Below are 12,363 nucleotides of genomic sequence, written 5' to 3' on the forward strand. Positions count from 1 at the left end.
CAGTTCTAGAGGTAGAAGTCTGAAATCAAGGGGTCAACAGGCTCTAAAGACTAGGGAAGGATCTTTCTTTGTCGCTTAGCTTCTGGTGGTTGCCAGAAATTCTTGGCCTTCCTCAGCTTGTTGATGAATCATTTCCATCTCTGCCTTTGTTGTCACTTGACGTTGTCTTTTTGTGTCTGTGTCTCTGTCTTCAAAGTTCCCTCTTCTTATGAGGACACCAGTCCTGTTGGATTTAGGCACCACTCAAATCCAGTATGATCTCACCTTAACTTGATTGCATCAGTAGAGATCCTGTTTCCAAATAAGGTCACAGTCATAGTTTCTGGGTAGACGTGAACTTTTAGGGGACACTATTCAACTCAGGACATGAAGAGACAATGCTGGTGTGGGTTGTCAGGGAAAGCTGCTTTGAGGAAGTGATGTTTGATATCACACCTGCAGGATAAATGGGAATTTACTAGAAGAATGAAGTTTGGGCCTGTATGAAGGAGTAGCATTTTCATCCGTGGAAATGGCAAAGAGACTCTGAAGGGGTTTATTCTCACTAACACAAGAACTGAAAAGCAGACCTTACTGAGTACTTAATTCTTGCCAGGCACAGTTCTAAGAGCATTAAAAAAACATTTCAAACAAAATGATAATTAAAATACACCAAAATGTGTGGAATGCAGCTAAAGCAGTACTTAGCAAGAAACTTGTAGTTTTAAAAGCTTATTTTAATAAAGATAAAGGTTTGAAATGATCTAAGTTTTCACCTTAAGAAGTTAGAATAAGAAAAGAAAAAAAAATTAAACGCAAATTGAATAGAAGGAAAAAATAATTTTTAAAAATGTTAAACAACATTAACAAAGCCACAAATTGGTTCTTTGGAAATATTAATATGATTAATTGTGAGACTGATCAGAAAAAATAGAAAATACAAATAACTAATATCAAGAATTTAAAAAAGGAATATCCCTACTGAAATTGAGTAAAAGAATAATAAGAAAACATAATGAACAACTTTATGCTGGTAATTTCCATAATTTAGATGAAATGAAAAAAACCCTTGAAAAATACAATTTCCCAAAATTGGCACAAGAAGAAATAGAACTTCTGGATAGCCCTCTATCTTACAGTCCCTAAAAGATAATTCCAGGCCAGAGGGTTTCACTAGTACATTTTATCAATCATTTATGAAAGAAATAATACCAATCTTAACCTAAACACTTTTGGAGAAACGAAGAAGGAGGGAACACTTTCTAACTTGTAATATAAAGTCAGAATAATTCTGGTACCAATAAATTAAAAGGAAAGAGAATCACACACCAGCATTTATATATAAATGCAAAAATTCTAATAAAATATTGGCAAATCAAATCCAGTAATTTCTGAAAAGAGCAAGATAACATGAGCAGGTGGAATTTTTCTGTGGAAAGCAAGGTTGGTTCAACACCTGAAAATCAATAAATAGTATTCACTACATGAACTGAATAAACTAGAAAATTCATATGATTGGTATGATCTTAATCAGAGCCAAAAATTGGTAAAATTCACACCCACTCATGATTTTTTAAAGGCCTTCATCAAGTATCAAGGGAATGATCTTCCACAATTTGATAGGGCACCTTCAAAAGAACTATAGCTAACGTGGTTGTAAGATCAAAGTACCTCATCACACATCTGAGACCTAAAAGTATTAAATGAAAAAAGCTGTGCCACCTAGAGCTACAAATAGCCATGTTGTAACAATCATGCAGATAAGAGCCAGCACTAAATATAATATAACTGAAAAATAGTGTTACTTGAGTTCATCATGGCATCATTGAACCATTGAACATACCAGCTCCTGTGTCTACTTCCTGACTTTTTGTTATAAGAGAAAAATAACCATTTATTTGTTTAAATTTCTTTTGTCCATACATTCCATACTCATTGTTAGGTCTTTAAAAATATTTGTTGATGGGTTGAGTGACTTGCTCAAGGAAAATAAAACTAAATGGGAGAAAAGATAATTTAATGTGAAAACTGAGACATAGGAAACCTGAATCCTAGTCCCTGTTATACTACTGATTGACTGTGTGAACTTATAAATTCACAGTCCTCACTATCCATATATAATTTTTTAAAGGAAGGAGGTAGACAGAGGTAGCTAGGCCGGCCTCTAAGAGCCTTTCCAGAGAAATCAGTGATTTCTAAGAGGAAAATGAAAAGACTAGAAACAGGTCTTCCCTTTCTTTCTCCCCATTTCGTTCTCTGCCGTGGTCTGAATGTATCGCCTAAAATTTGTGACGCCTTGAAATTTAACAACCAATGTGATAGTATTAAGAGGTCGGGCCTGGCAGGGCATGGTGGCTCAAGCCTGTAATCCCAGCACTTTGGGAGGCCAAGGTGAGGGGATTGCCTGAGCCCATGGGCTCAAGAACAGCCTGGGCAATTTGGCGAGACCTCATCTCTACAATAAATCAAAAAATTAGCTAGGCGTGGTAGCGCACACCTGTAGTTCTGGCTACTTGGAAGGCTGATGCAGAAGGATTGCCTGAGGCCCAGCAGGTCAACGCTTGGGGGTGGCTGTGAGCTTACCACTGCACTCTAGCCTGGGCAGCAGAGTGAGACTCCAACTCAAAAAAACAAACAAACAAACAAAAAAAGAGGTCAGGCCCTTAGGAGGTGATTAAATCATGAAAGTGGAGCCATCATGAATGATATATAAGACCTTATAAAAGGGCTTCGTGGAGTGGGCTTAATCTCCTCTGTTCTTCTGCCCTTTGAGGACACAGCGTTCATTTTTCCATCTCTTCTGCCAAGTGAGGACAACTAATGGTGGCCTTCATGAAGAACAGGTCTTCACTAGACATCAAAACTCCTAGCACCTTGATCTTAGAATTCTCAGCCTCCAGAACTGTGATAAAATTAATTTCTGTTCTTTACAAATTACCTAGTCTGTGGTATTTTGTAGTAGCATAACAAACGGACTAAGATCCCCTCTTCTTCCTCTTCTTTTTCTTCTTCCTTCCCCTCCTCCTTCTTCTTAAGAAATCAAATAGGAGGTAGAGGTGAGAGGATTGCCAGAGTCCAGGGAGACCAACCTGGGCAACTTGGCAAGACTTTGTCTCTACAATAAATTAAAAAATTAGCTGGGCTTGGTGGTGCAAACCTGTGGTTCCAGATCTTTGGAAGACTGAGGCGGAAGGAACACCTAAGCCCAGTAGGTCAAGGCTGCAGTGGTGCCCCTGCACTCCAGCCTGGGTGACAGAGACTCTGACTCAAAAAAAAAAAAAAAAAAGAAATCAAACATAAAATAGAAGTGCACTCTCCTTCTTTTACTGAACTCAAGATTTCTTTAAAGCAGTGTATGTGGAAACCTTGATGAATAGATTATGATAGATGAAAACTCATCAATATTTAAAACCCAAGCATCATTTATTTTTAATATCTTTCTGGAAAAACCACCAACATGGCAATTGCTTAGAATTCTGCTCTCCCAAATGTTTTAACTCATCATTCCAGGGAGCTTACATTGGCTAAATTGTCCAGCCTGGAGGTGTATGGGTATTGGGGGAAAGTAACTGTAAGGTGAAGGATGTCATGAAACAAGGAATTGTGTGACCCTTGGAAATGAGGAGTCTTACTGCCCTTCCCAAGCCTGTTTGCTTTTCAATACATTCATACACAGACTAGTTTTGAAAGACCTGTTTAATAATCCTGTATATTTATATAACATTTGTCTTCAAGGAGATCATAGTCCTTTATACACATGACCTCATTTATGAGCCCAGCATTCCTAAGGCAGGGAACGGGGAAGAGAATTCTTCATATTTTCTGGTGTTTAGTTGTGAAGAGAAAGCATTTGAGATCCAGAAAGAGAAGGTGATTTGTTTAAAGCCACATCAAAATCCAGGGTTTCCTTCAACCTTTTCTCATCAAAGCAGAGTGATCAAACTGTGCCATAAGGAGTCACATGGGATATGGATTAATAAACCCACACACACACACACGTAGGTAGCGGACACGGTTGCTTTTGCTACTCAGGGTCCAACTCTCTAGTTTTGGTAAAAGTATCTCACATTTCCGATGGAATATATTGATTATCTCATACTCAGTCCATCTGGGTCAGAGAATATGCCCCTGGTCTGGTTTAGCAAGGTAATTTTACCCCCTGATAATGAAGATTGGCACGAGTCAATGTTATTCTGATCAGATATGAGCTACGTTCTTTAGTCATCTTCATCTGCAATAACGATGATCTTTTGGTTTTTACATGGTTTTTGTTTCATTTCTAAAATCATTCAGACATAGGCAGGAAGCAGAGGGTTATTTATTGAACCCCTTGGACCTCAACACATCTATATTCCTTCCTCATTGCAGATGACACACCATTCTTCTTCTCCTCAGCCTTCTTCATAAATCTTTAGGTCTCATCCTCTTTAGGTCAAAGTAGAAATCCTTGAGCAAATCTACTCGGGGAATCAATAGAGATGACTAGATACCATTGACAGGATGGCCTCACACTCACCTCCTTAGCATGACATCCCAGGATCATGACTAAGCTGCTTTCTACTTTTAAGTCTGATGTTCTGTAGTGTTGAACCCCCAAAGACCCCAAAAGGGAAGGCACTGTGTCTGAGAGGCAAAAGAAATGACCCAGAGTCAATGAACGATAGATGCTTGGACTTTATTCAGGAACTTATTTATAAAGAAGGTGGTCCAGAAGCTGCTGGCTGGACAGGAAAAAAACGCTGCCAATTGTAAAAGGTGCACAGGTTATACAGTATTTCAAACAGGGTGGAGTGTGGGGTTAAGTGTGAAAAGGGCATGGTTTCTGAAAGCGTGCAGGTGTGTAGTTTGAGACTGTGCTTATACACACACAAAATGACTGCGAATTCTCTCTAAGGGTGGGATGTTTAGTATTATAATGAACCAAAGGTGAATAAGGTAACCAAAGATTATAGATATTGATCTAGGTGTGCCTGATCTGGTCTGAACCAGCCAGAGGGCCTGACTGCCTCAAGAAAGGATGCACAAAAACACTCACTATGCTTAAGTGCAAGACGTGGTCAGCAGATACAAAGAAAAGTCTGCCCATGGCCTCAGCATGACATGCATGCCCAGGCATAGAGCCTGAAGGGACAGGGCCATCTTGGGATGGTCACACCCAGGTTCTAATGCCCTGCTTGGGATCATACCTAGGGTATGCCCATGTGTCCTAACATTTCCCCATATATATTCCCTGTGTCCTGACATACTTAACGACTTGCTTTCTCCTAGACTGTGCATAATTTTCATGTGTCCCATGAGTGGAATAATGTCCCCTCCTCTGGCTGTCTAGAAAACTCCAACTCATCTCTCAATGTACCTCTCAGAAGTTGTGCTATCGTTCTTTGTTCCTAACCTCCCCTCTCCTTTCTTGCTGTTAGCACCATTGTTTGGTCTAACTGTTATTGGTCTCTGCTACCATCTCATTCTTCTGCACTTTCCTAGCCTGGAGCAAACATAAGTTCAGTTCAACAGATCACATTTTGTGAGCCCACTCAGCTGTGGTCCTCCCATGCCCTGAAACAATAAGAGGACTCTAGCTACCTTGCCTGCCACAGGCAGGAATAGGCTCCATCCTCTTCCTGCACAGATGCGTCTACTTTTGCCCATCTCCAAACACTTCCCTGCTTGAAATGCATGCTATATATTTTTTAGCATAGGTGCTCAATAAGGTCTACTTGAACAAAACTGAATTGTAGTTCATCCTGTTCAAGTCAGGCTAGTAGCTGCATCCATCAAAGTCTTTGAGATCCGTATTTGTTTGTTTGTTTGTTTGTTTTGTTTTTTGAGATGGAGTCTCACTCCGTTGCCCAGGCTGGAGTGTAGTGGCACACTCATGGCCACCCCAGTGTCCATCTTCTGGGCTCCAGTGGTCCTTCCGACTCAGCCTTCCAAGTATTCGGAACTACAGGCGCATGCTACCACACCTGGCTAATTTTTTGATTTATTGTAGAGACGAGGTCTCGCCAAGTTGCCCCACCTGGTCTTGAAACCACAGGCTCAGACAATCCACTCGCCTCGGCCTCCCAAAGTGCTGGGATTATGGGCTGAGCCACTGAGCCCTGCCGAGATCCATATTTTGTTATCTGGTGTACTCATCCTTCTTAGCTTTAAGTAAGAGTATGTTGTGGGCTGGCCCCAGCTGCTCTGTAGAAATGGCTGGGAGTGGGGTAGAGAGAGTAGGGCTTAAAGACAGAGGCTGAACCTTGATAATTGACTGACTTTTGGTTAGTTTTAAAGAAACCACAGCTTTACAGACTTTTCAATATTTTTGTTACAAAGATACATTTTCCAAATGTATAGCTTTTCTTATTACAAAAATAAAAGAAAAAGAAAAACATTTTATTTTCTAGTTTATCTGAATGTATAATCTTAAGCATCTTAGAATATATGCAGGTACTTTTAACCCTTGGTCCTGCAAACATCTGCAGCAATCCCAGAGGGGAGAGAACAGAAGGAATAAGCTTCCTGGAAGGGGTGGCATAAGATGGGACTGAGGACACAAAGAGAACGATAAGTGTGAGGGGGAGGGAGGATTTCTCTCCTTTTAAAATTGTGGTAAAATACACATAATATAAAATGTATCATCTTAACCATTTTTAAGTGTACATGTCAGTAGCTTTAAGTATATTCACATTATTGTGCCACCAATCTCTAGAACTTTTTATCTTGCAAAACAGAGACTCTATGCCTTTAAAAAATTTTGTTTTTTGAGTGGAGGTCTCGCTCTGATGTCCAGGCTGGAGTGCAGTGGCAGGATCACAACGATCATGGCTCATGGCAGCCTCGACCTCCCGGGTTCAGGCAATCCTTCTGCCTCAGCTTCCCAAGTACCTGGAACTACAGGTGCGCCACCATGCCTGACTAATTTTGATTTTTTTTTTTTTTTTTGTAGACATGAGGTTTTGCTATGTTGCCCAGGCTGGTCTCAAACTCCTGGGCTCAAGAAATCTGCCTGCCTAGACCTCCCAAAGTGCTGGGATTACAGGCGTGAACTATCGTGCCTGGTCTGAAACTCAATATGCCCTTTAAGCAATCGTTCCCCATTCTCCTCTCTTCTAGCCCCTGGCAACCATCATTCGCTTTCTGTCCATTTATTATTTAAAGCTGAATAACTTTCCATTGTTTGGATATGCCGCGTTCTATTTGTCTATCCAGCTGTTGATGGATATTTGGGTTACTTCCACCTTTTGGGTATTGTGAGTAATACTCCTATGAACATGGGTGTACAAATATCTCTTTAGAACTCTATTTTCAATCCTTTGGTTGTATACTTAAAAGTGGGATTGCTGGATGTCTTAGTCCATTTTGTGCTGCTGTAACAGAGTAACACACACTGGGTAATTTATAATAAAATTTTAATTTTTTTTTTTAAGTCAGAGTCTCACTCTGTCGCCCAGGCTGGAGTGCCACGGTACACTCATGGCCACCCCAGCATCAACCCGCTGGGCTCTGGTGATCCTTCTGCCTCAGCCTTCCAAGTAGCCAGAACTACAGGCATGCGCTACCACACTCAGCTAATTTTTGATTTATTGTAGAGGTGAGGTCTTGCCAAATTGCCCAGGCTGGTCTCGAACACGCGGGCTCAGGCAGTCCTCTCGCCTTGGCCTTCCAAAGTGCTGGGATTACAGGCTGAGCCACCGAGAAAATTTAAATTTTAAAAGAAAACATTTAAGAAGAAATAAATGGATTGGCTTACAGTTCTGGAGGCTTGGAAGTCTGAGACTGAGGGGCTGGCATCTTGCTGCCTCATCCCATGGCAGAAGGCAGAAGGGCAAGAGAGGGTAAGAAACGGGGTGTTGGGCGTGCCCTTTTATAACAAGCTCCCTCCTGAGATAACGACATTAATCCATTCACTCTACTCTCATGGCCTAATCTCACGGTTACACTGGGGATTATGTTTCCATCACATGCTTTTTGGAGGACACAAACCATAGCTCTGAATCATGTGGTGACAGTTTTTGAGGAACTGTTTTTCACAATGGCTGCACACTTTGAATTCTCACCAAGAGCATACAAGAGGAGTTCCCACTTCTCTACCGGCTCGTCAAGCCTTGTTATTTTCTGGGTTTTTAATAGTAGCCATCTTGATGGGCATTAGGGAGTATCTCCTCGTGGTTTTAAAGACTTTTCTCTTGGGATCTAAGGGAAGGAGGGAGGATGAACAAAGAAGCAGAGCTATTTTGAAGTAAATAAGGACATTGGGGTAGCTCCACAGCTGTTTTGGTACAAGGACACTAATCCAGAGAGGATATGGAATTGGTGGTGGCTGAAGAAGGCTGGCAAGGGGGTTAAAACAGGAGCCAGCAGGGATGTGACAGATGAGTCAACCAGGGTTGGTTGATTATAAAAACAACTGAGCAGTCCTGAGGGCCCAGCTGAGATCAAGAGGCTTGAATAATTAGCTGGGGATGGTAGCATGCTATTTGGAAGGCTGAGGTGGAAGCCCAGCAGGTGGAGGCTGCAGTGGCCGGGAGTGTGCCACTGTGCTCCAGCCTGCATGACAGAGTGAGACTCCCACTAAAAAAAAAAGAAAAGAAAAAAAGACTTGACTAGAGAATGATCCCAATCCTAGTTTCGTGACTGTCTCTAGCAATCTAGAAATTAGTGGAAAGGGGCAAATAGATTGTAGTCTTACCTGGATTGGAACCTGGAAATCCCCGCTTTGTTTGTAATGGCGTGGGGGAAACCAAGATATAGCCATGCTGATGATGAGCACCTAGTGTGGAAATGGTTGTTAGTATTGGAGGAATTAAGAAATCATGAGATGAGGATGTTAGAAGTGTCCACTCTAACATCTTCTTTGCCTTAAAATCAGAGATCCAAGAATAGAAAACCCTAGAGTGCCTTCCAGGGAAAACCGGGTGTCCTTATACATAAGACATTGGGAAGGGCTTGTTTAAGGGGAAGGTGAACAACAGAGGAAAATAGAATAGCACAGATGCTTCGAGAACAGGGATTCTCAAATTGTGACATCAGGCTCATCTGGAAACGTGTTAGAAATGAAAATTCTCCACCCCAGACCTATAGAATTGGAAACTCTGGGAGTGGGGTCCAGCAATCTGTGGTTGACCAAGCCTTCTGGATGACTCTGATGCATGCTCAAGTATGTATACTAAGCCCTAACAGTGAGTAGAGGGCTGGACAGGGTAAAGGCTGAAATGGAGCTGTTATGAAATGAGAGCTTGCAAGGAGAAAACAAGAGTCAGGTGCATCATATGGGGAGCAACTTCCGCTCTGAGACACAGAACACAGGAACTGGAGATAGCTGGAGGGCAGCAGTGGGGGCAGAGTAAGCGGCTTCCTTTGCTGGATTTGAAAGAACAAACAGAATTAACCAGACACAAAGTTCCAATTGAAATGACAAGTCATGAAATCCTCAACCTGGACTTCCACGTACTGGACCATTTGTACTTTATGAGACCCCGGGCAAGTTATTAACTTTGTAAAACTCTCATTCTCTCAAAGGTAAAGTAGAGTTAACATGACCCACCTGTTGGGACTGCAGTGTGAATTCGATGAAATAATCTGAAAGAGTTGATAAAAAGCCAGATGTTATTACTTGGTGGTGGAAGGTTGTCAGGGGAGAACAGATCTCCATAAATCCCTTTCCTAATCAAACCCTACCCTGTACATATTGTAGCTACGGAAGGTAACATGTTCACGGGCTCCAGGGATTAGGACATAGATGTCTTTGGGATCCTAGGGGTGGGTGGGAGGATTACTCTGGCTACAAGAAGACCTAAAATGGTAATATATATTTTAACTCAAAAACGTATGCGTCCAGCCAAACATATAATATTATTTATTCAGTTATATAATGACTGAATGGGTATTATTCGGTGTTCATGGCTAATGAGTTGCTCTTCCATTCTTGTCACTTGCTCCGTAGTTGTCTGGTCATCAAAACGTTCTTCATGTCTGCGGCATTCTAAAGGTGTCTTCAGATTCCAATCCAGTAGTCAGGCCTCCTCTCAAGTGGTGTAGAGCCCAGCTCATCTCCCGTAGTTGTCATTTTCAGAAGGCACTTTAGAAACTCAGACTCCCCTTGTTCACACAGGCAGCAGCATCAAGACGATGAGTAATGCAATAGCACTGCGTTCTCCGTTAACCTCTCAGCAGCTGAGTAGACAGGTAGAGACAGGTGTCTCTGTCCCTCAGGGCCATGCTTGGTCCAGTGAAAGTTTCCCAAATACACAGAGGATGTCAGTTCAGGCTCAGAAGTGGCCTCCCAAAGCTGACCCCACCTGGAACTGACCTGTGTGGGCAGCTGGCTTCCTGCTCCCCTGCTGGGGTCGAAGCTGTTGATTGTTGTGTTTCTAAACAATACAGTGTGGCCCTGCTTTCTCAACAGGAAATCTGCTGCCACACAGCTCTGCATTATGGCTCAGATCAAGAGATTTATGTTTCTCCCTGCTCTGTGCCTTTTTTTTTTGGCATGCTCACAGCCATCACAGCCTCAACCTATTGGGTTCAGGTGATCCTTCCGCCTTAGCCTTCCAAGTAGCTGGAATTACACGTGCATGCCGCCATGCCTGACTATTTTGATTTATTGTAGAGATGAGGTTTTGCCAAGTTGCCCAGGCTGTTCTCGAACCCGCAGGCTCAGGCAATCCTCTCACCTTGGCCTCCCAAAGTGCTGGGATTATAGGCGTGAGCTACCACGCCCGACCTTGCTCTGCGCTTTCATTATTATAACTGAAAAGGTCATGTAAGAAGGTTAAGTAGAATGTTTACCAGACACTAACAAATAAACCTACACATCACCTACCACTTGAATGGAGTGACAGGTGCCATCATGACATGCCTGAATCTGTAAGGGCAGAAAGTGTATTTATTTTGGCGCCCTTTCACTACTTCGCAGTTGGTACAAAATCTGATGTGTAACATGTGGTCAATACATGATTACTGACTGAAATGCTGTTTAATAATATACTAGGTTTTTTTGGTTTTGTCTTGAGTCAGGGTCTCACTCTGTTGTCCAGGCTGTGGTGTAGTGGCAGGATCAAGGTTCACTGCTGCCTCTACCTCCTGGGCTCAGATGGTCTTTCTGCTTCAACTTCCTGAGTAGCTGAGACTACAAGCATGCGCCACCACGCCCAGCTAATTTTTAAATTATTTGTAGATATGAGGTCTTCCAATGTTGCCCAGGCCACTCTCGGACTCCTGAGCTCAAGCAATCCTCCCGCCTCGGTTTCTCAAAGTGCTGGGATCACAGATGTGAGCCATGGCTCCCGGTTCCCATGCTGTTTTTGTTTAATATAATAGGAACGTTTTTCTATGTTTCTGTAGTGCAAACAATTGCAATTTTTAGTGTTTCCATAATGGCATGGAATCAAAATTTATTAAAGTTTTCCTTTCGTTGAAATTTTTACTATTTCCTTTGTTGTTTTTATTGTTCTCACTGTTATAGAACTATCATAACAACTTTCATGCACGTTTTATTTAGCACCTTTGGAATTCCTTAGAATAAATTCCCAAGAGTGGAATTACTGCATTAAGGAGGTATGAACAATTTTATGGTGTATATTTCTTTCTTTTTTTCTCTTACTTTATTTCTGAGTTTTTTTGTTTTGAGTTAGGGTCTTACTCTATTGTTCAGGCTGGAGTGCAGTGGCACAATCATGGCTCACCACAGCCTCGACCTCCTGGGCTCAGGCGATCCTCCTGTTCAGCCTCCTGAGTAACTGCGACTACAGGCATACATCACCATGCCTGGCTAATTTTTTGATTTTTTTGTAGAGACAGGATCTCCCTATGTTTCTCCGGCTAGTCTTGAGCTCATGGGCTCAAGCAGTCCCCCCGCCTCAACCTCCCAAAGTGTTGGGATTATGGGCGTGAGCCACTGTGCCCATGAAGGGCACAGACACCAACATTCAAAAGCTCCTGACTTGGAACACTTTGAAGCGCCTGAAGACATTGATTGGAGCACCAGTGACCAATGCCATTTGGTGGAACACAGTAGATCTTTGGGTGTCTCAGTAACAAAATAAGTAATTAACAAAAGTGATGCCTTTCCCTCCGGTCCTGAAACAAAAATCCAAAAACATGGCCCCTATCAGAATGCAAAATCTCTGGGAGGCAGCATAGTTCTAGGTAGTCCTTGCTCTGATGTTGAATGAGAACTTGTGATCTTAAAACCTGAGGGAGACCTCTATTAGTGGATTTTATTGCTTCTCTAACAAATTCTCACTAGTGTAAGTGGCTTAAAACAATGCAAGTTTATTATCTTACAGTTCTGTAGACATGGGCCTGCACCAGCAACAGGGCTACCTACTTTTCTGGAGGCTCTAGGAAGGAACCTTCCAGCTTCCAGAAGCCACCCCTACTCCTTGGTTCATGCATGGC

The sequence above is a fragment of the Carlito syrichta genome, unplaced genomic scaffold (assembly GCF_000164805.1).
Source record: "Carlito syrichta isolate Samal-C Ts95f unplaced genomic scaffold, Tarsius_syrichta-2.0.1 Scaffold306946, whole genome shotgun sequence".
Classification (NCBI taxonomy): domain Eukaryota; kingdom Metazoa; phylum Chordata; class Mammalia; order Primates; family Tarsiidae; genus Carlito; species Carlito syrichta.